This window comes from Phyllopteryx taeniolatus, chromosome 17, assembly GCF_024500385.1.
Source record: "Phyllopteryx taeniolatus isolate TA_2022b chromosome 17, UOR_Ptae_1.2, whole genome shotgun sequence".
NCBI lineage: Eukaryota > Metazoa > Chordata > Actinopteri > Syngnathiformes > Syngnathidae > Phyllopteryx > Phyllopteryx taeniolatus.
The window spans coordinates 656908-662907 of NC_084518.1; positions in this window are offsets into that span (position 1 = coordinate 656908).

Below are 6000 nucleotides of genomic sequence, written 5' to 3' on the forward strand. Positions count from 1 at the left end.
TCAAGGGTAACACTCGATCGCCAATAAATCGTAATCTGAGCCCGTTTTTCTCAACGGGCTGTCGTGACCACGTGGCACGGGAGGCTCGCTCACTAGTACGTGCGACCATGTCGTGGGTCAAAGGTCAACGTGGACTTTTCTGGATTTGGAGTCATCCTCTCGTTTTCTCCGGCCGCGTTCAAAATAACCGACGGGCGCGCTGCGGCGAGCAACGCTCAAGGAGAAGAAAAAAGATGGAGATGGCCAAGAGTTCCTCAGCGGAGAACCTGCACGGACAAAAGTCGACATCTGAAGCACAAACACACATTTTGACTCTGCGGACCTCACGGGACACAAAATATAACAAAATTCAAGAGACGGTGAGACTGAAAGCACTTTTTAAAATATGCCGAGAATGTCCAATTGTAGAATTAGAACTCTTTGTTTGTTTGTCGGGCAAATTAGTTTTCAAAATGTAATCATATCACAAAAATTGTGAAATTGTTCATTTGACTAACATTTTCTATTTTACGATTTCCAATAAATCAAGCGGCGCGGTGTTCGACTGGTTAGAGCGTCTGCCTCGCAGTCGTGAGCTCGCGGGTTCAAATCCGGCCCCGCCTGTGTGGAGTTTGCATGTTCTGCGTAGGTTTTCTCCGGGAACTCCGCTTCCCTCCCACATCCCAAAAACATGCGTGCTAGGTTCACTGAAGAGTCTCAATTGTCCCTAGGTGTGAACGGTTGTTTGTTTCTATGTGCCCTGCGATTGGCTGGCGGCCGGTTCAGGGTTCAGAGACCCCGCCTCTCGCCCAAAGATGGCTGGGGTGGGCGCTGGCACGCCCGCGACCCGCGTGAGGAGAAGCGGAACGGAAGATGGCCGATTTCATGAGCTTAAGGAATGGAAAAAAAATGTAATAAAAAGAAAGAAAGACATTTTAAATTAACTGAGTTTAGGGAAAAAAATGACTAAATGAATGCATGAAATATGGTGACAAAATCACTTCTATTAGTCCCACCAAGGGGAAATTTGCAATTATGAAAATTACAAATATTACAGGGTGCTCGGCATGAATAATAATACTAACAATAAATATGTAAACTTGTTTTTGAAGTAAAATTATTCTTATTGACGATAATGACGTTTATTGGCTGCCATCTTGTTGACTCGACTTCAGTTGCGAGCTTGTTCATTATCTATCGATCGAGCCCTGTTACTTGCATGCGCAAAAAAGGGAATACATTTCTCAGGATAAAACTGTAAAAAGGTTACGGGGCGCCATCTTGTGACATTTAGGGCCAGGGAACTTTGTTGCGGTGATTTGAAAGCTTCATTTCGACAAACTCATCTGGTGGCATCTACTTCCAGTTCAAATCCTTTTTTCCTGGATTTTGGATTTTTTTTTCCGGATTTGCTTTGATGAGAGTGGGCAACAGGTGTACCTAATGAACTGACGTGCATTGGTCGCACATGGTTCCAATGTGTTAAAAGTAACATTATTATTCTATTATTTTCGAGGAAAAGAGGGGGAAATGATGTCAGTGTAGCACATTTTTATCATCAACCAATGTACGTTTGAAAGAAGTATTTTTTTTTATTTTGTGATGATTTTTTTCCAACCAAATATTTTGTCATAATATATTTACGAAGGGAAATGTTACTAATGCTCATTGACATCATCACACGTTTAGCATTTGTAATCCTTTTTTTTTTTTTTTTTTTTGAGTGCGTAAAAGTGTCCATTCCCGCCACTTCAGCACCACGTGGTCTGAACAGCGCCCCACTCACACGCGCTCTCCGTGGTTCTGATTTGGCGTGTGTGCGTGCGTGTGCGTGTGTGAGAGACGTCACCCGCTCCGACAACCAATGGGCTTAGACCTCTCTCGGGCTCCTCGGTTGCCATGGCAGCAGCGGCAGCGGCGGCGATTCATCCGCTCCGGGCGATTTCGCGCTCCCCTTTCCCGCGCAAACAAGCAGCGACGACATGCGAATGAACACGCGCTCGTGCATTCACTCATGCACGAGCGAACTGCGCAATCCCGCCCACTGCGGCGCGTGCGTGGGCGGTCATCCGCAACGTGCGCAAGAGTGACGCAGGGCTGACGTCACAACAACCGCTGGAAGTCCATATAAGGACGAAGGGGCTCCCGGCCGGAAGGAGGGCATGAAAGTGACGCTCGACTTGACCGGAAGTGGAAAAGGAGCCACGCAGGCGTATCTGTCGTTGCTTTCACGACGATGACGTCGAATTGTGCGCGTGAGTCACACTGCAGCAACGCTCACCTTCATCACCGCCATCCTCCTCATCACTCAATCAAACCCGCGCGTTGCACTCACCTGCTGCACACTTCTTCTTCACTGCTTCTCTTCTTGTCCTCCTCCTTCGCCTTCTCGGAGTTTTCGCGGTGTGTTGCGCGTCCGCCGCTCGCTTCCCTCACAGAGCGGCTCTCCCGTCCTCCGTGGGCTTTTTATAGCGATGCCCTAGTAACTCGTAAAGGAAGAGGTGGGGTGGGGCGAGTGAGTGGGGGGCAGCTCATTCATTCAGAGATTCACCTACTCATGTGCGTGCGTGGACACGTCACTGAGGCGCGGGGGGGGGGGGGGGGGGGGGCGGGGCGGACGCACAAGCGGGACTTGAGCTTCTCCTTTTTGATATGATGGCGTGGTGACGTCACTTAAATGTCACATATCTTAACTCTGACCGCCGCGAACGTTTCTATTGGACAGCCGAGATCCGAGCGTTTACTGCCACCGACGTATCTACTCGTTTTTCGACGGGCGGTCAATTGCAGGCTCCACGCAACAATAATGACATGCAGACGCCAGTAGATGGCAGCGCTGCGTGAGAGTTTTTGAGAAGAAGATCAGCATGCCACGTCTCGGTCTTCTGGCGTTTTGCGAGCCTTTGGGCGGCCGTTCGCTCGCTCGCCCCGTGTGCCCGTTAGCGTATTGTTACATATTCTCTACCCTCGCTAACTTCTGTGTGCTTTCTGTTTTTGGTTTCCTGATTTCTCTGCTAACAGTAAGTCCAAACCTGTTCTTGGTTTGGCTTTATTGTTCAGACTTTTTTTGATGGAGTCAAATGGCAAACGGCGTGTAAAAAAAGCCACTGACGTTCAACTCGAGCCATCGGTGAGTGAGCGTCGCTAACAGTGCGTTTCTTCGTTGTCTGTGTGTAAACGAAGAAGTATTGTGTCATCTTCGTCAGTCTTGTTTTTGCGTGTTTATAGTTGGAGGTGTCCCAAAAACCAAAAATCTGTTCACAAAAAGCTGGTTTTGTCCGCTTGTTGGTGAGAAACTGCTGTTTTTGGTGAAACTAACCCGTGGCAACTGCTGATGACTGAAGAAACTTGTTTTCTCTGGGTAGCGTCGCTCTTTATTTTGTCACAGAACACAATTTTCTGTAGGTGTTGAAAGCCAAAGCAGTCTAAAATGGCCGCCAGGAAAGCTTTTTCGGGTTTGTTTCACAGAAGGCGATATGACTTTTCTTCTTGTAATATTGCAGCGTGCAAGAAGGCAGACAAGTTTGAATGAGATTCTTTCGGGAAGCCAAGTTGGCCCGCAGGTGGCGCTGCAGCAGTTTGCCTTCTGCAACCAATTTGACGACTTTTGAGATTTGGGCTTTTTTTTCCCGGAAGGAATTCGAGCAGCATGTCCCGACGCCATTCTTACCGAGTTTGCTTGTTCATCAACTGTTTTCCTAAAAACGAAAAGTTCTTCTTCTTCCCTTGCAGCCGCCCACCTCCCCTTTTTCCCCATTCTGACTCATCCTGAAATCCCTGCGAGACCCCCTACTCAGGCGCGCACGCGTGTGTTTTCTCTCCCTTTGATTGCCGATGTGAGAACGCAGCTGAAAGAGCGAGAGAGAAGAAGGGAGGAAAGAGGAGAAGATTGATGCGAGATCGGGTCGAGGGGATGCGACGGAGGAAGAACAAATGGAGGAGGAGGGGAAGGACGAGATGGACTGGAAGCGGGTGAAAGAAGAAGGAGGGAGGAAAGAGGAGTGACGGAAGGAAAAGATGGGGCCGGAGCAGAAGAAGAAGCGATGAGAAGAAGAACATGTGGGGGAGGAGAAGAAAGAAGGACAAGGAGGCGGAGGGAGATCCCTGCGCGCCCCCGCGTCCTTCCCTCCGTGCGCGCACACACACTGGAACTTTTTGCAAAGTCATCCAAGTGTGACTCACACACACGCCAAAGTCCTACGCTGCGTGCGATTAGCCACTTAGCGTCCCTAATGAAGTGGCCGTCTAGCGGCCTCGTCGTTTGAATCGACTCGACCAGAACACGCGGACGAACCTCAAGAAATGGACGCTTGGCGTATTGGACCGGACACTCCCCTCGAGTGGACACGCGCGCTCGCAGACGTTTGCCCGATCGCGGTTCCAATGGCCACCGAAACGCCGGGGGCCGCCGTCCCCTTCGCTCCCCCCCTTTGCGTGCCACTGGTTCAACTCTGTTTAGTCGAAACGAGCACGTAGCTTAGCCTTTCAGTCTGCTAGCATGTCGCAGATTGAAGACCAACACTGCAGCAGCACGTGGAGACAGACAATATACAAGTACAAGTGTTGGTGCTTCCGCACCTGCAGATTCATCTGTTCGCAGATTTTCTGTTGAATTTTCGGTTTCTTCCAAAACACTTATTAGCAGTATCTGTCCGCTTATTGAAGAATTTGCGTGTGCGTGTTGAAAAAGCCTCGTGTCCAGCCAGTCATATATTCTTCATCCTCCGTGACGAGCAACATGTAGTGCCGTACCGGTGAGCCGAGAGGAGATGAGCAGAATATCCGTCTGTCTGTCGAGCACAGCGGACGGAACGAGGCGCGCGACGGCCCTTCGATTGGGACAAAAACTGTTGCCTCCAGTGAGGATTTTTATAAAGTACAATTTTGCTACTTGAACACGGTTCGAATTGTTTGCGCTGCTCTGTAACGTGTACTTTGCGTCATGAAGGCCGTCCTCCCTCGCGGTCGCTCTTCATCTCGCCCTCCTCCTCCTCCTCCTCCTCCTCCTCTGACGTCACGCCCCCGTGCGGAGGCGGCGGGGATCGCCAGCCAGCCAGCCAGCCAGCGAGCGAGGGCGCGTGATCGGGCCGCCCGGTGAAACCCCCTTCGGCGGCTGGATGAGATTCACCTGCAAAAAAAACCAAACCAAACCAAAAACCAGCCCCCGCGTTTCTCTCATTTGTATTCGCGCAAGCCCCCATCCTCCTCCTCCTCCTCTTCATCTTCCTCCTCCCGTGTGCGCGCGTGTCGTCATCCTGCGTTGCTTCACCTGCAGTTTGCTGCAGCGCGCGCACACGCGCACACGCCCAGCACTTCCGGCGTGTCCCCCCCGCCCCCTTCGCGCGCTCTCGCGCACACGCAACACCCTCAAAGTGGCGCAGACTGGAAATAAGACGGCGAGAGCATTTCGTGACCTAAAAGCAAAGAAAACGTCTTCTCGGTGTATTTGTGCGAAACAAAATCAAATGTGGCCAATATTGAACGCATTCATAGACCTCGCATCGTGATTAAGGGGCCCAATGATGCGTAACAAGTGCTGATAATCAGCAAGTCATATCAAAATACAGTCGAAGGCGTTTTTGTGTATATTTGCTCGCCAAAATCCCAGATTGCATGTCATCCATTTTCAATGAATGTGACTTGTCAATATCATCACGTATGTCAAGTAATACATTTATTGCTGTATATTTGCTTGATTTCTTTGTCAGTACTAAAACCCCTTTGAAAAAAAATGGCACTTTTTCACCATTTGCAATAATCATTGCTGCTTAAGCGATTTCCCATCATATATATATATATATATAAAGCTTTATTCTCAACAACATTTGACCTGCCAACGCTTCAAATATCCTCTCTGCAATATTGTAACTAACCGAACAAACGTAAGGAAATTCTGGATTTATTTTTGGCCATTTTGTCTGTTTTCCTACCAAACGGATCATTTTGCTGTGAGGAAAAGTGCTGTAAAAGTCATTCAGGTGACTTACTTACGAGGTGACGAGTTTGTGTGGATGTTTCTGA